Source organism: Lactuca saligna, chromosome 1 (genome assembly GCF_052625555.1).
Source record: "Lactuca saligna cultivar CGN05327 chromosome 1, ASM5262555v1, whole genome shotgun sequence".
Classification (NCBI taxonomy): domain Eukaryota; kingdom Viridiplantae; phylum Streptophyta; class Magnoliopsida; order Asterales; family Asteraceae; genus Lactuca; species Lactuca saligna.
Genome location: NC_136417.1, coordinates 106,509,952 through 106,534,698, shown reverse-complemented (window position 1 = coordinate 106,534,698; position 24,747 = coordinate 106,509,952). Strand labels below are relative to the sequence as shown.

General features: G+C 38.6%; 1 long non-coding RNA gene across 1 annotated transcript; it reads right to left on the bottom strand.

Moving 5' to 3' along the window:
- Nucleotides 1-1,011: 1,011 nt before the first annotated feature.
- On the bottom strand, nucleotides 1,012-2,755 carry LOC145000509 (uncharacterized). The gene is made up of 3 exons (XR_013661243.1): nucleotides 2,452-2,755; nucleotides 2,228-2,321; nucleotides 1,012-1,892 (listed from the first exon to the last, which is right to left on the bottom strand). It is a non-coding gene; the product is annotated as an uncharacterized LOC145000509 (long non-coding RNA).
- Nucleotides 2,756-24,747: the final 21,992 nt, after the last annotated feature.

The following is a 24,747-nucleotide window of genomic DNA, read 5'->3' as shown; positions in this document are numbered from 1 at the left end:
CCAGGTGATGCTCATGGGGTTTGCATTATGGTTCACTAGTAAATATCAATAGAATATATTCTTTTAATTTGTGAAGTACTCAAAGACATTATAAAACATTATACTTCCCAATATCATAAAGTCGAAGCATATCATCTTTTAAAGTCATTACGAACATTTGATTTTATATTTTGCCTACACTTGATGGTTGATATCTTAGGGGTCACAAATGATTTGAATACCACATTACAAAAGAAAGACCAAAATATTGTAAATGTCATGCATCAAGTGAGGTCCTTTAAGAATAGACTAAAAAAATCTATAAAAAATGTGATTTTGAGATTTTGAGTATGCAAGCTCCATGATGCAATGGATTAAGTTGTCACAAAGATTCAAAGGTTAGCGACTAGAAAGTTTATTTATTTTCAAAACTTTCCTAATTAACTATTAACAAGTATTTATGTTTATCTTGCAGATTAATTGTTTGCACCACTACAAACTTGATATATTTGTTGCGGTCATAGATATGCAATTTCAGGAGCTCAACAATCGCATTATGCAATTTCAGGAGCTCATCAATCGCATTAATGAAGCAAACACAAAATTACTTATTTCGATGACTTCTATACGTCCAAGTAAGTCTATTCAAGCATTTAATGTGGAGGCACTACTAAAAATGGCTAAAATTTATCTTAACGAATTCCTAATGCCTGACCTTGGAACGTTTAGAGCAAATCTTCAAAACAATATTATGGATGTACATGACCTTAGAACACTTAGAGCAAATCTTCAAAACAATATTATGGATGTACGTGGAGATGAAAAGTTTAATAACCTGAAAAGAATTAAAAACTTGGTAAAAATGATGGTTGAAGCAAACAAGCATACCATATATCTAATGGTATATCTTCTACTAAAATTAGCATTGATTTTACCCATTGCAACATCAACCGTGGAACAAGCATTTTCCAACATACATATATATACATTTTTTCATACATACACATACATATACATTTTTTTTCATACATATTCACACATAATAATACTTTTTTTTAATACATATTCACACATACATATTTTCATTCACATTTTACATAATCATTCATATATTTCATCTAATTTCACATAACAAAATATACAAATTTCACAAACCAAAATATATACATTTCATATTCTCACACGCAACCCACTCTCTCTTTTCCAAACTCGGGCATTCAGTTCTAGGGTTCAATGGCACAGTTGCCCAAGGAAATGATTCAACTAATACTGATAAGGTTAGAGGTGAGGGATCTGATCCATTACAGGAGGGTTTCAAAGTTATGGAAATGTTTGAACTCTGAATAACAAAATGGGAAGCAGGAGAATTGCTATGTCTATTACGGGCTGTGGTGATTGGATATATGACCCTGATAAAATCTTAGTTGTCTATCTGTCGCACGCATCATCTACTTGGTTATTCAAATGGTTTGGGATGTGTTTCTCCCTCGTACCAAATTTTTACTTATCAATCCTGAAACCCGAGAAGTGAATAAACTGGAAAATCCCCAAATCCCTCAGGAGGGTAATATGATTTATGGTTTTGGTTATGATTCGTCCAAAGATGACTACAAGGTGGTATTAGGGTTTAGAAATGGTAGTAGTCAAACCTGTTTTCTAAAGTTTAATTTAAAATCCAACGTCTGGGAAGTTATTGGAGAAGTGAACTACACTTTTATCAGCGCACTTCATTGGGTTGTTTGTCATGGTTCGGCTTATCAGATGCCGCTAATTCTTTCTTTTGATTTGTCCAAGGATAAATTTGAGGAGATCCCACAACCTTGCAAACGGGCAGAGCATTTGGGGGACCATAAGCGGTTGTTTGTGCGTACTTGATGTGCCCTCAAACACCCTAAATGGTTATCCCTTTCACACTGCAAGGAGGATAAATCTAACAATCAGAAATGAAAACACAGTGGATTTTTATTGAATGTCCATTTTAACCTTGGACCAAAACTAAAACAAGCAGTATACTACAGGGACCAAATTTATTGATATTTAAGGAAAAAGCACGTCAAGAACTACAGATCAGATCTGCAACTTCCGTCAAGATAGCCATCATCTCCAACGTTATTCAGTAAGAATGGAACAAGATGTCAGATTTAGACAATACTGAAGCGTTACAAGATATAGCATAAATTGGAAAGTTGAGCATTAAAAATTTATTGGAATCAAAACAATTACATAAGAAAACGTTTTATATACGTACCTTTGAAAGGGTATGGTAGAGCGACCTCTGACAAACCCACAAAACCATTGAAATGCTATGAACACCTAACTGGCACCGATCTGATTCTACTAGACTGACAACAGATCAAGAAATAGTGTGAGTGACAGATCAAAAACATAAACTTTGAACCACCAAAGAAAGGACATAACAGCTTGAAGACACATGACTCAGAATGGTATAAATTAACGTATCATTTAACTTACATGTTTTTCGTTTTAAAATGTTGCGGATCTTTGCTAGTTTTTCGTTTGGATCTCGAAGCATGATAGAGAATTTGTTTTTGGAATCGACACAAAAAAGTGTTGATATCCATATATCCTCCTATGCCAGTAGTTGAATAGTTTGAAGATATAGAAAAACTATATCGCTTACATTTGGATGTGTGATTACTGGATCTAGATTCACAGGGTTGATTATGACAGCGGCTGTGAAATCGTATGAAAATGAAACTGAACATCTAATATATATAGTAAGAGAAGGGTGGGCGTCAACCCTAACCCTGATCTCTAACGATGGTGATTTGCATCAACCTCCCCTAAAACTGTACATATCGTCACACACAACCCAACCATTACGGAAAATGACACTTTTGTTGTTTATATTTTTAAATGGCCATAATACTCCTTACTATATCATAACTATTTTTTTTTTTTTTTTTATCTTTTTTATATTTTTTTCAAAAATACTTGATACATTTTACTTTCTTGCATAAGTGAGAATATGCATATTCATTGTTTAGCAACATGAAAGGGTGTAATTAGTACAAACATATTATAATGTTCAGCTACATAATTAATGGTTTCATGAAAAGTTAAAATTATGATTGTGTTTAATGAAATGGTATAATCTTGTATACTAACAATTATATTTATTTAAAAATTAAATTTCCTGAAGAAATTGATCTTAATAATGTATATAAGGTAAAATTGTACATATATTTATCGTTTTGCACCGCTCTCGAGTTAAACTCTCAATGTATAAGAAAGCTCAACGAGAAAGATTCAATTTTATGAAAGGTCAACGACATTTGAAGTATAGTTGGATTCCTTCTTTGTTTCATTGCGACTTTGCATTTAAAGTATAGTTGGATTCCTTCTTTGTTTCAATGCACTATGAGTTATAGAACATGTCAACGACATTTGAATGAATTTTGATAAGCATGCATGAAACATAACACACGCACAAACTTCCAATGGACGATTGATTCTTGAGGATCAAGTTTGTGGGTAAATATCCATTGATGGTCGATCATTAATTGCTAGAATGACATAGTATAGAATATTTATCAAAATATATTTGTAAAATTGGTTTAGGTTTAAAACCAATGTTGGATTTAATGAACTTACCAAAATTAACTATGGGTAAAGTGATAACTGTGTCAAACATCTCTTACACGAAATTGCTCCATCAATAACGCCACGAAACCCTGGACTCCTTGTCTGATACTATATACTCCACCCCTAACGTTCAATATTCCTCAATAAACAACAAAAGGGAAACAAAACAAGTGGTATTTAGGGGTAAAATGGCCATTTTTACCATCTTACTTTAGTACAATGCTATTCAACACAATTACTTATACTCACATTGTATGCAAAAAAACAAAAAAAAAGTAATGTATTTTGTCCGCCATCGTGTCTGTACAAGAATATAAGTACGATAAAATACATGAAAGGTTTATACTGTGTTAAAATAGTCCTATAGTATTTTATTTCTTTATATTTGGTCTTAGAGCCTTTTGGGTGTATGTGTGTGTGTATGTAGATATATATATATATATATATATATATATATATATATATATATATGTATGTGTATATATATATATATATATATATATATATGGGTGGTAAGTTTTAGATTTGTTGTCCATCACAACCATTACTAAACAAATATTGGTCATATCTCGAATAAATATAGTTCATCTGGCTATATTTACCCAAGATATGATTGCATAACTATCTAGGCTTAATTGCGATATCCAACTCTTTTTAAGAATTTTATTTGTTTCTTATTATGTCACTATTCCTAATATGAATGCATGTACGTATACTTTTCTAAACTTGGTATTTTAAAAGTATACTTTTAGTCAAAGGGTTTTAGCCCTATTGCATTTATAGTTGTATATCTTGTATGGTTTGATATACTAGTTCACTATAAACAAGTCTCTGATACCAATCGGTCACACCCCCAAACCAAAAAGATGGAAATGTCCGAGGGCGGATGATGACATTGTATAGTATCAAAACAGTTGAATATAAATGAATCATAGCAACCCAAACATCATACATTGAGAACACAATTTTACATTGTTTACATACATTGTTTGTTCAAAAGTAAACAACAAATAAATGAAAAGTAGAAATCCATGATGCAGCAACTCATGTTCTCAAAATGGTTTTGATATCTATTTACTGGTTTCCTGAGAATACAAGTGATTTTGAAAATTTTCAACAATTAAGTTGGTGAGTTCTTAAGCATTTTGTATGAAAAGGGTTGTAATTGTTTTGCATAAAATGGTTGGTGTACTTCCAGAAAAAAATTTTCCTTTTAAAACGAGTTGTATGTCTTATACCCAAGACAAAATAAAATGCATGTATTCCTTTTAAAACGAGTTGTATGTCTTATACCCAAGAAAATTTTTTTCCTTTTAAAACGAGTTGTATGTCTTATACCCAAGACAAAACAAAATAAAATGATTGTAGTCTTATAACACTAAGACAAAGCATGTATGTGAGGATGTACTGAAGGTTAGTATGTAGTTTTATCGTTTTGTAAAACTGATGAAGTGAAAGTTATGCTGTAAATAAAATGTTTTGTTAATCCCTATGAGTTATTATAACAATGCTCAATGTGATTGATATGCCTAAATGACATTCTTCATGCATCAAAATTGGTAGACATATGTCACCCTTGACTTGTCGATCTAACAGTAGCGAACAACTTAGGTGTGGGGTTGTCATTCTCGTATAGATTTATACACAACTATCTCGCTCTCCCTATAATGCAGAACTTAAAGTGTAGGCTAGGTAGGTACAGTGAAGAGAATGCCTTAAAAGAGCATCAACATATTTACATGAACTAGGATTGTTTTTTCTTGTAAAATGAAATAATTATATCTTTGGATAATTATAAATGTTTTTCTAAAATGAGAGTATGAATTTTGTAATTCCCAAACTATACCATTTATATTTTATCTTGTATGATTTGTTGAGAATATTTATATAATCTTTTGTATAAATATAAAGTTGTATTCTTGACTAGTTTAAAAATATGTAACCAAAACATCATATATTTTGGTGATCACCCACCATAATGGTAAATAGCTATAATATCTCTATTTTTACTATGAAAACTATTTTGTAGTAAACGCTTATCAAACTTGGTAGTTTTTCCAAATCATATTTTCCTATTGTCATTTGTATCATATAACGAGATACGTTTCTTTTGTTAACTTTACAATCAAAAATATCATATACCATGATTTTTCGTGTAAAAGTGGTGAAAACTATATTTTGTGCATATATCATTTTGTGTTCAAACAATAAGAATAAAACATGCTAATATCCATGAGACAATTAATTTTGTGTTGGGTCAAAATATTGGTTTATACTTTTCTTTCTAGACAACTGTATTTTTCTTTAGTGTAATAATGTTTGTAGCTTGTTGTGTAGCTTTGTACGACCGGACACGTGTGTACGGCCGTACACGGGTGTGTGGATGTACACTCGTGTACTGTTGGAAGTGCTATAAATTGAGGAGTGTACGGCTAGACAAAGAGAGAATCTTGTAGAAAGAGAAACTAGACAGACGAACTAATGTGTGTGTATGTGTGCGAATCTCTTGTAAGGAGCATAACTCATATCATCAATACACTAGATTCATCTTATTCTTCTTCTCCTTCTCTTCTATTTTGATCTGGCATCATCCTTTTGATTGGGATTCCGCACCATCAAACAGATCTAATTGATACTCAAGCAGATTGGGGACTTACAATAGGTATTAAAGCTTGGTTTGTATCAATCAATTTTGTCAAATATGGAGCTTATATGGTCTTATTTTTTGAAGGATTTTTGGTTTTTAGATAGATCTTAGCAAAATAAGGGGGGTTTGTTCTTTGCATTTTTCCTGAAAAGGAGTTTTTGATCGAGTTTTGGAGCAAAAAGGGTGAAAAACGTCGTTTTGCCCTAGATGTTGAAGGTGTACGACCGCATACCCACCCATGTACAAGCGCATACTAGGGATGACATTTAGAACCAGAATACCAAACCGGAACCGGAATCGGCCCAGATCCGGAACCGTTAGAACCGAAATATATAAAACCGGTTCCGGGTCTGGGTTTAAAAATTCGCTTTATCTGGGTTCCGGGTAATCCGGGTTTGGGTCCATCGGGTCCGGGTAAACCTGGTCTAAAAACCGGAACTGGAGTTAGGAACCGGAACCACTTTCAGGTCCGGAACCGGTTTTTGTAAAATGTTTAAAAGATGCATATCTCATTCATTTCAACTCTGATTGACATTTGATTTTTCGAACATATAGTTTAGAGTTTGTACATGATTTTAGACTATAAATTTGCCATTTTTTTATATTAATTGACTTCCCCAAAAGTCGATATATCAAAGTTGGAAGTTTTTAGTTTTTTAGTATTCGGTGAATGTTTTAAAACATGTATATCTAATTTGTTTGAAGTCGGATTGATATTTGGCTTTTTCCAACTTGTAGTTACAGTTTCTACATGAGTTTAGACTATAATTTTGTCAGATTTTTATTTAATATTTAATGATTTACTGTCCTTCAAAGTCGGGATATCAAAACTGAAAATTTTCTACTTTTTAGCTATTTGTTTTTGTACTTTGTATTTGTGAAAATGTTAACACATGCATATCTGATTCATTTAAAGTCGGATTGACATGCGGTTTTTTCGATAATGTATGTTAGAGTTTGGACATGATTTTAAACTATAATTTTGTTAATTTTGGTTTCATATTCAATGAGTTACAGTCCCCAAAGTTGGGATATCAATATGAAAATTTTCAAAGTTCAACCCACTAAGTGGTAAGTAATTACCAAAGAATTTCGGTTTCTTCGGTTCTAAGGCCACTTCAGCCGATTCAAACCTACCCATTTTGATGTTTTCGGGTTTCTCGGTTCTAGACCCACTTTACCTCGTAGCATACCCGGAATAGAACCGGAACTGATTCCTACGTACCGGTTCCGGGTTTACTGGGTCCGGGATTGGACCCACTTTCATCGTTACCGCACACCCACCTGTGTACGACCAGAAGTACAAGCTAACTTGTTCAACACAATTTTCATTCAACAACATTCAACATTCATCGTACATTTAAAAAGAAAGGAAGTTGGGGCTGCCGGGTATCGAGCTAAACAGCTTGGTTGTTTAAACTTTATACACTTTGCAGCTAGCAGAAAATAATACAAGAGAATTCGAGCATTGCAAGATTCGAACTCGGGTCTACTCGCAACTCAACCATTGCCACTTCCAACTCTTCTAGGCTACAAGTTGATACAATCATTCCCAATTTAATTCATAAGGTGTCTTCATTTCGACGCTCCGTTCGCATTTTTTTTTTTACATTTTTAACCCAAAAATAATTTTTCTTTATTTTAAAATTCCATTTTCAAACCCTTAAAAGCACAACTAGAGGCCAAAATTAAGGATTTTAGAAAACATCAAGAGGAATTTAGCGATAAATGTGAAAAATCTAACTATGTTAAGAAAAAGCTTGTCGAATTAACTACCGAAATTGATGCATTGAAAACTAAATATAATGGTGCTGAATTTAACTTTAAAAAGTTTGATGTATCAAGTGAGGTATTTTCTTCCATGATTGAGAAGCAATTAAAATTCAAAGATAATCAAAACAACGGTCTAGGGTATCACAGTGTTCCACCTCCTTTTATTGACAAATATAACCCACCCCTTGAGACCAATAAGGAAGAAATGTCTGCTCAATATGGCCAAACTCCTATCCCAGCTTTGTTTAAGACTGAACCATCTGGGTCTACTGAGGCTATTCAAGTGAACGTTTCTGGTGCTTGGACTCCTTGTGCAGGTAAAGTAACGGAAGATGAGAACAAGGAGAAAACTATTGAACAAACCAATGTCTCCTTGAACTCTGAATCTGTTGCTTCGAACTCAGTTGCTTCTGATCAGCCTGCTATTGAGAAATAGAGGCCACCAAAACAAGCGAAAAAGAGTGCTTGCTGTAATTGTGCTTTTATGAATAACAAGAGACAATGCATGGATACGCCACCAGGGGAAGGAAGAAACAACGTCCCAGTGAAGAAAAAGACATGTTTTCACTGTGGAACACCTGGACACATTGCCAGAAATTTTCCAAATCGCGCTTACGTTCCCTACTACGCACAAGGATAGCAAAAAGCGCCAAGAGGGAGATACCCCAAAAGAATCCCTTCGAGGTCACAATCGCGCAATGGCGACTGGAATACCCACAAGGCCAAGAATTCAATTCCCAAGACCAAGAAATCAAATTCCAAGGTCAAGAAGGGTATGTCGTCCAAGATGTTCAATCCAAGAAATGCTCTCGTGAAGCCAAAATCAAATTCATCTCAACGGTCGACTTCAAGTTCAAAATCAAGTGTTGAGCCACCCATCAGATCGAAAAAAAAATGGGTTAAACCCAACTACAAATGGGTTCCGAAGGCTCACTCTCCCAAATCTTCTAACGGTTCTAATATATCTACATCTTTTGTTTGTCATAAACAGGATATGTTATGGGAGAGAGTACCTTGGAATGATGACAAAGGTCGACCCAGTTTCAAAATAAACTGGGTTCCAAAGACCAACTAATCTTGCTCTGTGTCGGAGTAGCTATACAACACTCGAGATTTTTTTTGAAAATACGTGTGCTTTTCGGGAAGGGAAGAAAGGAAGGGATCACATGGGGTTAGTGCTTAATGACATGAAGAATTTTCAGATCTGTTTTGAGATTATGCGTGCTGTTCTCAGACCTTTTGGATGCAAATTCAATCGGCGACTTACGGTCTGATTTTTCTTCTCTATACACCTAAGTTTATCTTAAACTAATTCTTTTCAATAACAATTTTTTATTTTCTTGTAGTTTTTCGTTAGTAGATAATGTGTTGGGAGGTGATATCAAGAAAGTGATAACAGGCAGTCGAAAACTTGTGTAAATGATGGAATCTAAATTTTCTAGACTATATATTCAATGTGATGGTAGGCACAAAGGATTTGACAGTGTGGATTTAGTTAGGATTGTTTGGAGTGACCATACGACGCTCGGGTAGATTGAGCAATGAGATAAACACAGGAACCTACAGGATATACTAAATTAATACACATATATAACAGTGGTTCAAATTTTCCTTGATGTACGGACTTATGTCCATTCCTTGATGTACGGACTTATGTCCATAATTCTGGTTCTGATAGGGCGATCGTAGGGTTCGGATAAAGTAGGCGTGATCATGCACATCCATCGTGGAGTGTTTTTGATAAATTGAAAATTATACTTTGATTTTTAGGATGTTACAATTCTCCATCGCTAACATTCTATATTCCTCAATAAACAACAAGATGGAAACAAATCAAGTGGTATTTAGAGATAAAATGGCAACGTGTATTTTTTTCTCCAATCGCATAAACATGGAAGTTATGGGTGATTCAAAAATATAAATAGCATCTTCTTAGGGAAGTGCTATTTTAGGTAATTAGATTATTTTAGTTTCTTATGCACGGTACATACAGTATATAGGTAAAAAAAACAAAAAAACAAAGTATGTTGCTATTACTTTAAAATTTCTCAAATAATTTAACAACAAAGTACATTGATATATATGGACATTTATATAATTGTATTTGATTGCATTTGTTAACCATTTATTTTCATAATAACATCTACCGCCAAAGTTACTTACAAGACATTGGAGCAATATTACATGATACAACATTTAAGATTCGTGTGTTGAGGATGAGGAAATTTATACCCAAAATAAGAAACAAGTGTTATCGATCGAACTAATTATTATAAATGAATAGGTTATGTACAACGTTTATTATTTACATTTACATATAGTATATGATTTGATAACATGCTAATTTTTTAACAGGGCACAAAAACTGAAGCTCGTGTTTTCAAGAGTAACTTCAACAGGTTCGGAAATCTATTAAAAGTAAAGCGAAACTTATGTAATTCAAAACCCAAACTTGGCTGCAAAAAGTGAAGGTTTTAGTTAAACTAGCCTAGACCTACAAATTGTGTTATAATGGAAAACTCTTCTTAAGAAATGTTCTCATTTTACGGGACAATTTCATGGCTTTGTTTTTGTTGACTCTACTTCAAGTCTACAACAAACTTGCTTGACTAATTTCAGTTTTGGTTAGTTATTTTACGTTTTTTTTTGCTTCTTTACATAATTCATGTAATTCATATTATTGTTTTGTTTATTTGTAGATGTTATCGGACATGTCATATCACGACGTATTCTAGACACATCTAATTGTAATCGATCAAATCACAACATGAAGTTGACCTTAAGCAACATATAGTGAATTCTTTAACCTTTTTATGTGATATTTCTCATATCTATGTTGTTTGCTTTTTAATGTATTTTTTTTTATTATTGTAGGGGTATATTGCTTAAGGTTATTTTGTTTGGAGTTGAAGCTCATCAACTATCAGATTTTATGATAAATAAATAAATAAAACTTGGTGTTATTTTAGTTAACTAGTTTGCTGCACTCAACAACTGGAATGATTTGTGCTATTAGACACCTCTCCACGAACCATGCAATGCCCTTCTTAATACATGGCCACCAATACTCCCTTTTCAGGTCCAAATACATCTTAGTGGCCCCGGGATGGATCGAGAACTTCGATCAATGAGCGTCTTCCATCAAAATGGTACGCGTTCCGCCCACATGCGGTACCCAGATCCGACCATGAAACATCATAAGCTCCCAACCATCGGTGACGAACTCTGATACTTGCCCGACAACATGCTCTCTCTTCTGGTTTTCTGGCCTAACGACCTCGGTCTGAGCTCCTCATTTGGTGTCCAACACCAGAGTCATCACCGTCAACCTCATACAAATGTCACACATCGGGACACTCTCTGCCCTACGACTCAACGCATCGGCCACCACGTTGGCTTTTCCCTGGTGGTACATGATCTTGCAATCATAATCCTTTACCACATCCAGCCATCTCCACTGTCGCATATTCAGGTTGGACTGATCCATCAAGTACTTCAGGCTCTTGTGATCCGTGTATATCGTACACTAGACCCCATATAAATAGTGACGCCAGATCTTGAGGGCGAACACTACTGCCCCAACTGTAAATCATGGATAGGATACCTCGCCTCATGAGGCTTCAGCTGCCTCGATGCATATGCTATCACATTATCCCTCTGCATAAGTACTGCTCCCAACCCTGATATCGATGCGTCACGATATATTACAAAATCCTCCATTCCCTCTGGAAGGGCTAACACCGGGGCTTCGCATAATCTCTGACGAAGTGTCTCGAAGGAGGCCTGCTGCTCTGGACCCCAAGCAAAAACTACACCCTTCCGGGTCAACTTAGTGAGTGGCACGACGATCTTGGAGAAATCCCTAATGAATCTCCGATAATAGCCTGCCAGTCCTAGAAAACTCATGATCTCCGTGGGTGACCTCGGCACCTCCCAACTCATCATCGCCTCAATTTTGGCCGGGTCGACCAATATTCCATTTTGGTTCACGAGATGTCCCAGGAACTGGACCTCTCGTAACCAGAAATCACACTTGGAGAACTTGGCATAAAGCCTCTCCAATCTCAAAACCCCTAGGAACTCCCTCAGATATTCCTCATGATGCTCTCTAGATCTCGAATACACTAAAATGTCGTCGATGAATACGATCACCGAGCGATCCAACATCGGTCTGCACACCCTGTTCATGAGGTCCATGAACACCGCTGGTGCATTGGTGAGTCCGAAAGGCATCACCACGAACTCGTAATACCCGTAACGAGTCCTAAATGTTGTCTTCTGAATATCCTCATCTCGCACCCTTACCTGATGATATCCAGACCACAAGTCGATCTTAGATAACCAAGATGCTCCCTGCAACTGATCGAACAAATCATCAATCCTCGGCAACGGGTAACGTTTCTTGACTGTCAATTTGTTCAAATCCCGGTAATCAATGTACATTCAGTGTAAACCATGCTTTTTCTTGACAAAAAGGATAGGATCTCCCCAGGATGAACTACTCGGCCGAATAAACCCTTTTTCCCAACAGCTCCTGCAGCTGCGAGGATAACTCCTGCATCTCTGGAGGCGCAAGGCGATAGGTTGTTTTGGCGATAGACGCGGCCCCCGGAAGCAAATCGATACTGAACTCCACCTGCCTCACCGGAGGTACGCCTGGCAACTCCTCCGGAAATACATCCGGGAACTCACGCACTATCGGAACCTCTCCCACAGACCTCGGTCTCTCCATCTCAACCCTTGCATCCATAACATATGTTATGAATCCCTTACATCCATGCTGAAGACTCTGCCTCGCCCTGGCGGCTGAGCAAAACGCTAAACCGGAACGTGTTCCTTCGCCGTACACCGTAAGAACTCCCCCACTAGGGTCTCGCATGGTCACCAGCTGTCGCTCGCAGTCGATGATCACTCCAATTCTACTCAACTAGTCCATGCCCACGATGACACAGACATCCCCCATCGCAATAGGGACCAAATTTATCAGAAACTCAACCCCAAAAATCTCGAGTACACAACCACGAATCACCTCGGTGGCATACACCGCTCTCTCATCCACTATGGAAACTCTCAGAGCTTGACTCATCGCCTCTCGACTAATACTGATGTGTTGGCTAAAGGCCAACAATACAAAAGATCGACTCGCACCCGAGTCAAATAACACTAGAGCAGGTACAGAATTCACAAGGAAGGTACCTACGCATAGCATAATATAAGCACAACATCACAGAATATAAAAGAATACATGAAAGAGTACATACCATCCACGACATCAGGCGCTGCACGGACCTCCTCCGCAGTGAACTGGAAGGCTCTCCTGCGTGCCTTCGGTGCCTCAACCTTCGCAAGCTGAACATTCGCAACTCTCATCGCAACAGGGGCTGATCCCGGAAATGCTCCCTGCGCTGACCCCCGCAACTGTGGACACTCTGCCTTCCGGTGTCCAGTCTGGTTGCAATGAAAACAGACTGAAAAACCCTTGGGGCTATCCTTGGCTATGTGCACCACCTTGCCACACTTTTAGCAAGACCCTACTCTGCATATCCCATCGTGACTCTTGCGGCACTTGCCAAAAGTGCGGCCCTTCTGGTTCCCAGATCTCGAATCCGCGGGTTTGGCCCGCTTGGCTGCCGGCTGAGACTGAGCCGACCGCCGATCCCTTCCCTGAGACTCAACCTCCTCCCTGGCTTGGGTCTCCAGCTCTATCTCCCTCTTCCAGGCATTTGCCTGAAGCTCAATATGTCCGGTACATTGATTTTTCCACGAACTCACGTATATCCCTCCTTAGAATGCTAAAATATCGGCTCATACGTGCCTGTCCGGAGGACCCCTGCTCTGGGTAGAACATCGCCCGCTCATGGAGCATCCTCGTAATCACTGTAATAGACTGAGTACCCTGATTGAGGGTTAGAAATTCCTGGGCCAAACGCTCTCTCTCCACCTGGGGAACGTACTTATCTTGGAACATAGCGGTGAACCTCTCCCAGGTCATCGCAATAAGCTTAGCAGATGTAAAATGCGCAGTTACAAACTTCCACCAGTCCTTCGCTCCCAAGCGAAGCTGGTTCAGCGCGAACCGGACTCTCAAATGCTATGGATATGAGCAAGTAAAGAAACACCCATCTATGTCTGAAATCCATCTCATCGCCGCGATCGGGTCCTGGGTCTCGTCAAACTATGGTGGTTTTTTGTTGTCACACCCCAAACCAGAACGGCGGAAACGTTCGGGGGCGGAGGACGTCATATTCGATATCATAACAGTTCATAGAAAGGAAAGTACACACCACCATATATATATTAAAGTTTCCAAGATGTTTACATAATTATATTCATTACATGTTCAAAAGTTAAATACATAAACATCATTCAAAAGAAGTAATTAACGCCAGTGCGTTAATCCCAAAATTTGATTCCCAAACCTGCTTAGCGGTTCCCTGAGAATACAAGTTAATTCAAAGAAAAAGTGTTAACAATTAAGTTGGTGAGTTCATAAGTAGTTTAGAAAAATTGGATGCCATTCCAAAATGGGTGTATGTTTTCCAAAAAACTCAGTGTTTCAAGTGTGAAGAGTTATGACTTGTTGTGTTGAAAATGAATGTATTAGATCCAGAAAATCCCATATTTTCCCTAATGGTTGAGATATGATTTATTGTGTCTTCCAAGAAAAACCCTTATTTTCTTATAAAAGTATGGAATGCATATGAATGTTCGTGTCATAAGTTGTAAATAATTGCACCAGGAAAATCCCTTATCTTCCTATTAGTTGTTTAGTTTGTATAAAGGAAAAACCCTTATTTTCCTAACATGATTGGCAGTCTTTAAGACCAAAAATCGCAAGAAAACGACGTTCTTAAAAGTTGTGTCATAGTTTTATATAATAAAACTATACGAAGATCGCGTTTGTTAGATGAAGGACAGTTTTAATAGCCACTCGTTCATAACAGCATAATACCATAATAATTGTATATCCGATGAGTTTTATAACCATACTAAACATAATATGCCTGTAACGACGTTCTTCAGGCATCGCAGCGTTATGACAACTGTCACCCCAAAAGACGGACTGTAGCTAACAGTTAGGGCGCAGGATCATGACTTCCCGTATAGATCTATACACATTTGACACGTTCTCCGAACGGGAGACTCTGGTTATAGACAGGACTTGCAGCATTACTTTCTAATAAAGAAAAGTAACGTTTGAAGATATACACGTCTCATGGATTCTCAACTAAGCCTACATTAAAGTGACAGTTTTTGTATGCAAAGTTTATCCTTTTTGACAATGTTTGACAAAGCATAAATCATAAGTTTTTAGAATGTATAAAACGACTTAACAATGAAAGGTACTTTGAAATCATTATATACTTTGCATAAGTCTAATGCACACAAAGTATGACAAGAGTTTTCCATAATAGTAATGAGTTCCAAGTGATTTATTCGGTAAAACAAGCGAAGTGAAACTTTATAAAATACACGATAATAATCGTATGTTTACTTGTATTCCCCCCCTAAAGAAGTATAAAAGCATTTAAAATGTATATAAAGTGTGTTTGAAAGGGGTATGAACTCACTTGAAAGTTTGAAGATAGCAAGATGGAAAACCGGGCAGAGTTTCGTCTCGGGAAATGGATTTTCCTCGGGATTCTTTGGATTCCTCGGGAGTAAAATCGACCTTCGAGACTTGCACAAAATGACCAGGGCTTCGGGGTAGTGCGAGCACGGAAAATGAGGTAAAACGCAAGAAAAAGGAGAGAGAATGAGCCATTTTCCCAGGAACCCTCGCATCCTTTTTATAGGGGGCTAAGAAGCATGCGTACGCGGGGCGTACTCCCTTACGCGGCGCGTACGGGACGTCACTGCTGATCGCATCCTCGGCTGCAGCGCTTCGGACGGGACGGGGAGGGGGTAGCTCGCATAGGGGCGACGTGGACGATCCGAGGCCGTGGCCTCGAGTATGCGGGGCGTACGAGGGTACGCGGCGCGTACTACGGCCCTAGGCTGACTCCCCTTCGGATAATACCGAAGTTTTAATAAAAATTATATATAAATTATTTATCAAACTTCAAAAATTCATATCTCCTTCATACGAACTCTGTTTTTGACGTTCTTTATATCCCCACGAAGGTGAGACTACGATCTACAACTTTCGTTTAGATTCCATTGGCAAATTCCGGAATTATTTTTATTATTTATTTATTAAAATGACGTGATTAAGGAATTTCTTTAAAAATTCATAACTTATTCATACGATGTCCAATTTGAGCGTTCTTTTTATGAATGTTTGTAGTTTAACGATATCTATGACTTTCATTTAGACACCTAAGGTCAGAAAGTGTTTTATTGAAACTTTGCATTTTTACGCAACTTCGTATTGCCGGTTTTTGTCGAAAAACTTAGAATGATCATAACTTCTTCGTTATAACTTGGATTTTTGTGTTATTTATATGTTTGGAAACCTTAAGAAGATACCTACCACATAGTGTACTCCAAATATAGTTTTTGAACACTTCATTTTTCGATGATATTCTAATTCCTTTCTCAAAGAGGTTACAGGATTTGATTTTTGCTGACTTGAAATAACGGGCTGTTACATCATCCCCCCGTTAGAGGGAATTTCGTCCCGAAATTTTAATACAAAAGAAGAGTCTTAGGGGCTGAGGAAGAGATGTGGATACTTCTGTTGCATTTGATCTTCTCGTTCCCACATGAACTCAGGTCCCCTTTTAGCATTCCATCGGACCTTTACTATTGGAATGCGACTCTATTTAGTTCGTTTAACTTCCCTATCCATGATCTCGACGGGTTCTTCCACAAAGTTAAGATTTTCATTTAGTTCGATCTCATCGAGTGGAATTACAAGTGTTTCGTCGGACAAACACTTCCTTAGGTTTGATACGTGGAATACTGGATGTACTTTGTTAAGCTCGATTGGAAGTCGGAGTTTGTAGGCTACTGGAGTAATCCTTGAAATGATTTCGAAGGGTCCAATGTACCTAGGATTTAGCTTCCCACGTTTTCCAAAGCGTATCATGCCCTTCCAGGGTGAGACCTTCAGTAGTACCCGATCGCCAATCTGAAATTCCAAGGGTTTACGTCTTTTGTCGGCATAGCTCTTTTGCCTATCCCTCGAGGATTTCAGTCGTTCTCATATTTTCACGATCTTTTCAGTAGTTTCTCTGATGATCTCTGGACCAGTGAGGGTGCTATCAGGGACTAGACCTTTTGCTAGTTGTGTGTCGCCCACTTCCGTCCAGCACATAGGTGATGTGCACTTACGGCCTTAAAGGGCTTCAAATGGAGCAGTATTGATACTAGTATGATAACTATTGTTATAAGAGAACTCAACCAAAGGTAAGTGAACATCCCATGCTTTACCGAAGTCGATTACACATGCTCGTAACATGTCTTCCAAGGTTTGGATCGTCCTTTCACTCTGTCCGTCAGTTTGGGGGTGATAGGCTGTACTCATGTCCAATCTTGTTCCCATGGATTTTTGCAATGATTGCCAGAATCTAGACGTGAATCTGCTGTCTCTATCCGAGATTATAGACATTGGCACTCCATGGAGTCGTACGGTCTCTTGGATGTAGATTCTTGATAGCTTTTCCATTTTATCAATTTCCTTGATCGGTAGGAAATGAGCGGACTTGGTTAATCTATCAATAATTACCCAAATAGTATCTTGGCCACCCTGAGTTTTGGGCAGTTTCGTTATGAAGTCCATGGAAATCTGCTCCCATTTCCATTCAGGAATTTCAGGTTGTTGGAGTAGTCCTGAGGGTTTCTGGTGTTCTATTTTGATCTTGGCGCAAGTCAAACACTTTCTCACATATGTAGCGATCTCTGCTTTCATGTTTGGCCACCAGTAGAGTTGTTTGAGATCTTGATACATCTTGTCTGACCCGGGGTGTACGGAGTATGGAGTCTTGTGTGCCTCGCTCATAACTACCTCTCTAAGTCCACCAAACTTGGGTGTGCATATTCGGTTCATGAGGTAGCGCGCTCCGTCACTCTTGATTTCTGAATTCTTGTCCATTCCCCTAAGGGTCTCACCTGTCACGTTTTCGGGTTTCAAGGCCTCTATTTGAGCTTCCTTGACTTGTGTTGACAGGTGCGAATGGATCGACATGGCTAATGACTTCACTCTTCGGCCAGAGTACTCCTTACGACTAAGGGCATCTGCCATGATGTTAGCCTTTCCTGGATGATAGCGAATCTCACATTCGTAGTCGTTGAGCAATTCGACCCAACGTCACTGTCTCATGTTCAACTCCTTCTGGTCGAAGATGTGTTGTAGGCTCTTGTGGTCTGTAAAGATATTGCATTTGGTACCATATAGGTAGTGTCTCTAGATTTTAAGAGCGAAGACCACCGCCCCAAGTTCTAAATCATGAGTGGTGTAGTTGACCTCATGCGTTTTCAGTTGTCGTGAGGCATATGTAATAACCTTTCCCCTATGCATTAGTACACAGCCCAGCCCTTGCTTCGAAGCGTCGCAATACACCACAAAATCTTCGGTCCCTTTTGGGAGAGAAAGGATGGGCGCACTGCAAAGGGCCTGTTTCAAAGTCTGAAATGCAGCATCTTGCATTTTCTCCCTAATTGTAGGTCACACCTTTCTGGGTTAAGGCGGTAAGAGGCTTTGCGATGCTGGAGAAATTCTGAATGAACCTTCGGTAATAACCAGCAAGACCTAGAAATTGGCGAATTTCCGTTGGTGTAGTTGGTGCTGACCAGTTTTTGATAGCCTTGATTTTTGATGGATCCACGTGGATTCCTTCTTTGCTGACCACGTGACCGAGGAAGTCCACCTTTCTAATCCAAAACTCACATTTTGAGAATTTTTCATACAGTCTCTCAGTCCGTAACGTCTCTAAAACTTTCCTCAGATGTTGACCATGCTCTTCTTTATTCTTTGAATAAATGAGTATGTCGTCTATGAATACTATCACGAATTTATCCAAGAATGGACGACATACCCGATTCATTAGATCCATGAATACGGCCGGGGCATTGGTTAGTCCGAACGGCATCACTACGAACTCGTAATGTCCGTATCGTGTTCGGAAGGCCGTCTTGGGAATATCACTCTCCAGGACTCGCAGCTGGTGATAACCCGACCTCAGATCGATCTTGGAGAAGTAGTTGGCTCCTTGGAGTTAGTCGAATAAGTCATCGATTCAGGGTAGGGGGTATCGGTTCTTGATGGTAAGTTTGTTGAGTTCTCGGTAGTCGATGCACATTCTGAATGATCCATCCTTCTTTTTCACAAACAGTACGGGTGCTCCCCATGGCGAGAAGCTCGGCCTGATGAATCCTTTTCCAAGTAGTTCATTCAGTTGGCTGGATAGCTCTTGCATTTCTGCCGGGGCTAATCGATAGGGTGCTTTAGCTACTGGGGTAGCTCCGGGAACCAGATCGATTCTGAACTCAACTTGTCTCGCGGGAGGTATTCCCGGAAGGTCCTCGGGAAAAACGTCGGGAAAATCGCATATGTCGGGCACATTCTTGATGTCCTGGACTTCGCTTTTCACATCTACAACATGTGCCAAGAACGCGTGACACTCCTTGCGTAGGCATTTCCGAGCTTGGATACTTGAGATGATACGAAGAGTGGTACTGGGTTTGTCGCCCAAGACAATGAAAGTTTCGCCGGTTAGCAGATTAAGGCGAACGGCCTTATCATAACATAGAATGTCCGCATGATGAGAACTCAGCCAATCCATGCCAATGATGACATTGAAACTCTTAATCGAGACTGGCATGAGGTTGATTGAAAAGGGATTATCGTTTAAAGTTAGGGTGCAGTTTACGTATATCTCCTTAGTGCGTTAGGTTTTCCCGTTGGCCATTTCTACTATGAATGGTTCACTTAATGATTGTGGTATTGATTTTAGCAGGCCTTTAAAGTCGTGACTCACAAAACTCCTTTCCGCTCCACTATCAAACAAAATGCATGCATATGAGTTATCGAGAAGAAACGTACTCGTAACAACAGTAGGGTCCGCAATGGCTTCATCTTGTCCCATTGCGAAAACTCGGCCCCTTCCACCGGTATTTCGGTTGTTTGCCTTTGGGCAGTCCCTGCGGTAGTGCCCCATATCTCTGCACTCAAAGCAGGCGCGGCTTACCCCGATATTAGTAGTGGGGACGGATGGTTGGGTTGCCTCTTTGCAATAGCGGGCTGTATATCCCTTCTTATTACACTTGGTGCATTGAAGATCATGGCAAGGCCGTGGTGGTGGAAGCTGCATCGGTTGCACTTAGGAAGTTTCCCATTATATGAGCTTGTGGGGGCAGGGTTGGTAGGTGCAGTCATAGCGTGGGTCGCTATTACTTGTTGTTTCTTGGGGTTTTCCTAGAGGGTTTGTCCCCTCCTTTTGTTCCAAGGCCTACTCTGGCCCAGAGCCTCCCTATGTGGATTTGCGGTTGTTGAAATGATACCGTGTTTTACTCTGTGGTCGATAAGTCGCTGAGCCAGGCGTTTAGCGCTGTTGTAGGTAACAGGGCTGGAAGCTAGGACATGCCCTTGAATCTAGGGTGACAACCCCCAAATGTACCTTTCAACCTTCTTTGATTCTGGGTTGACCATGGTAGGGCACAGTGCAGTGAGGTCGTTAAACCTAGCTGTGTAGGCGACTAGGTCAGACCCAGTCATTTTCAGATTCCAGAGCTCCTGCTCAAGTGTTTGCACTTCGCCCCTTGGGCAGTATTATTCCAGTAGTAGAACCTTTAGATCGTCCCAACTCATGGCGTTGGCGACCGTGAGCGTCACCGAATTCACATGGATTTTCCACCAAGTGAAGGCTCGATCTACGAAAGTGCAAGCAGCGAACTTGACTTTGCTTGCTTCCAGGCATGAGCAGATCTCGAAGACCGTTTCAGTCTTCTCGAACCATTGCATTAGTGCAATGACTCCCCCAGTTCCATTAAAATTTTTTGGCTTAGCGTTAGAGAACTCCTTGTAAGTACATTCTCTTACTTGGCCATGACCAGTGCCATGATTTGGATGATTCGTGCTGCTTCCCGCCCCTCCATTTCCGTGGGTGTTTATTTGTGAGAGGGATGCAATTACTGCTGCTGTGATAGCAGCCTGGACCATGGCTATATCATAAGTTGGTGGTGGAGGTGGTGGTGGTGCCGTTCCCGACCTGGGCCTTAGGTTTGGACGAGGAGGCATGGCGCTGCCAAAGGAAAAATGGAAAATTTTATAAGTTTTGGTAGTTCAGAGTTGAATGATATTGAGTTAACTTCAAATAGTTCTAAGAAATTGGGTTTGACCGACACAATATTTTGAGCTTGAACGTAAAGTTTGAATAGATGTACATATGAATTGAACAAATTTCGCATGATTAACAACAAGAAAAGGGGTATACGCTTATATATATTAAACATATAGTTGTGTTACAGTGGGGTCTAGATAAAAGTTCTTGGCCTTTCTAAAGGCCTCCGATTACAGAACAATTTAAAGAAAATAATACTTTTATCCGTAGTCCTAATTTATAACAAAATTTGAGAGTCGGGCAAGCACTACTTGCGGCGCGCTTTGCGTTTGGAGCTCGACTCCGTGTCGTACTGCTTCGACTCCATGAGGCGTTTATCAAACGCAGCTTGTTGTTCTCTCAATTCTGCGAAGGCCGCATTTGCTTGTGCTTGAAATGCTTCAGCGCGAATGTGGATGTCGTTCTGCAACATCTCTAGGTGGTTGATATCGGCCGTGTGGATTTGTACTTCCACATTGACCTCTCGGATTCGGTTGGCTTGCACTCCAGATTGATAGCACTGGTTGGCGAGTTTGCCAACCATGACCGGAAGTGCTCGGTCGGCTGATCCCCCACCTCTCACATCATAGAAGTCTCGGCACATGCCGTAGGGAGGGCGTAAGCTTTGTTGTTGGCTCCAATGATGGAGGTGACTTCCCAACACAGGAGTGGGTCCTTGGAAGTTCCTCACGTGGACGGGAGGTTGTGGGATTGGTGGATTTATAATTTCTGGCTCCGAATTCGTGCCAGAGTCGTCCCCTCCCTCCAACTCTATAGGCTCTTCGTCTTCTTCAGGATCTTCTTCGATCCATCCTCCATTACCTTGGTTGGGGTAGTAGGGATCATTGGGGGTGATGGAATCCCGCCATTTAGACTGTACGACAATAGAGTTAAAAATTTACTATCAGCTAGAGCACATGAAACTTACCCTTAAGTTTAATGGTTGACGGCACTCGAATACTCCCTTAGTATTTTTTAACGATATGCTTTTGGTAATTTTTAAATTTTGTTGTCCATTGCAGACACTCCTTGGCATACGTTAGTCGGCTCTTGGACAAATATAGTTGATCAGGCTATATTCTTTACAGTTCTGATTACATGTCCCAAGGCGTACCTGTACTGCACAACTTATTTATAATACTTCTAAAGTTATTTACTATGAAACTGTTATTAGTATAAAATAAGTGCATGCTTACCTTACAACTAAATAAATTTAATTTCAAAAGTATGACTTTTCTCAGAGTGCTTTTGCCCAGTTGAGTTTATAGTTGTATACTAAAAAGATATGGTTTTGATATACTTAATTCCCTACAAACAAAGCTCTGATACCAATCTGTGACACCCCTAAACCAGAACGGCGGAAACGTTCGGGGGCGGAGAACGTCATATTCGATATCATAACAGTTCATAGAAAGGAAAGTACACACCACCATATATATATATTAAAGTTTCCAAGATGTTTACATAATTATATTCATTACATGTTCAAAAGTTAAATACATAAACATCATTCAAAAGAAGTAATTAACGCCAGTGCGTTAATCCTACCCGTTCGGCTAACGACCCTCCACTAGTCAAGAGTGCGGTGGGTAAGAGTGGATACCCATTCAATCGTCATTTTATAGGCAATTTCCTTAAACACCCCTTATAGACTAGTTTCGTGAATGAGGCCTACTAACGGTAAGACTGACCTTTTAGTTATACATATATAATATTAAACTTTTAATGTTATATATAGTATAAGGGTGTATTTTACACTTTTAAAATACTAGGTGGTTTAAATTATACTTTTAACTAACCAAAATCATTATGGATTTATTAAATCTCTTTTAATTATACACTTAATTAATTTAATAAAACCATAAGGGTTTAATTTGAACTTTTCAAAATCAGGGTTTTGGAATTTAGACTTTCAAAATTAACTTTTAATCAACAATTTAAATTCCAAAACTTGAGGGCAAGTTTTGAAACTCTTCAAAACAATTAGGTTTTAATCTCACTTAAAATTTTCGAATTTAAGACATTTAAATTAAAATTTTAAATATTAAAACTCTTGATTTAATAATTACCATAAATTAAACAATTAATTTAAATTATTAAATCACAAGGGATTATCTAGATCATGAGGATAATTACCAATTATACATCTAAGATAACCTAATCCCTTGAATCCCTCTCTAAATCTCGAAAATAAAGGATGGGATAATTCAAGATCTTTAATTACCATATTTAACAATTAAAAGATAATTACAAGATATGGGATTATCCAAATCCCTAAAATTTAGGATCTAACCTTTAGGAAGGAGGTAATTTCGAAATCCAAGGGTTGGATAACCCTAGATTTCAAAATCTTGGAGGCTAAGGAAAGGATTTGGGAAACCCTAGCAAAAATCGCCATCTAGGGTTTTGCAACCCTAATTGCGAAAATTACCTAGCCTTTAGGGTTTATTAGCCATAAACCCTAATATGTCAAGTTTACAAATTTGAATAAAATCTAATTGAAAACAAAAACCAATGGCTCTGATACCACTGATGGGTCTTATACAAACAATCCTATGTGTGCATGCAACCCTAGTTTGGATCTATGTTTTCACTATTAGTTATACAACTTTATGAACACAAAAAGGAACCTGGCATGCTACAATAATTTTCGAAATTCATATATAAAGCTAGAATACATACCTTTTGTTGTTATATAGCAATAACAACTAGTTCCTTGAATTTCCTTAGCTCTTGAAAGCAAGTACCATAAGTGTAGTACCTCTAATGGAGTCACAAACACCATATGCAACTTGGATGAAGAGGAGAAGAAAAGGAGGCACCAAAAACGGCTGGAAACCCTAATGGAAGTGTTGTCCACGTTTTTGGGGCTTAAGGGTCCCTTTTATACATGTAGGCTATTAGGGTTTGCAACTAGGAAACCCTAATCTGACTGCTTAGGCCCTAAGCAGCCCATGGACTCCTTAAATATATCCCTTGGATGATTTCTAATGGGCATCCCATAGAATTCGTTCAACCTATATATTATTAGGTGATCCATAGCCCAATTATAATTATCTTATAATTACAACTTCAGTCCCCTAAGTTTAATTAATCTCTTTTAACCAAAAAATTAATTCTTAATTAATTCTTGACCAATATTAATTAAACAATATGATTTCTCCTTTAATATATTATTCTCATAATATATTAATAAATCATATTTAAACCTTTCTCTTCTTAAATCACTCTACATATTGCTATGGTGAAGGCAACCCAAAAGGACCATGCTCATAATCGGGTCAAGTACATACCAAAACAGTTATGGACTTAGACACTAATCCAACACAAACATCTATGGTATCTCTGCCCTGATGGCCGCAGCCACCTCCTCCTGGATGATCCTACGGATCTCCTCATCACTCGAACTACTGATCCCTGGTGTGTGGCGCATCCCAAGCATGGTCTCCTTTTGAAATACAACCTAAGAATATTAGAGAC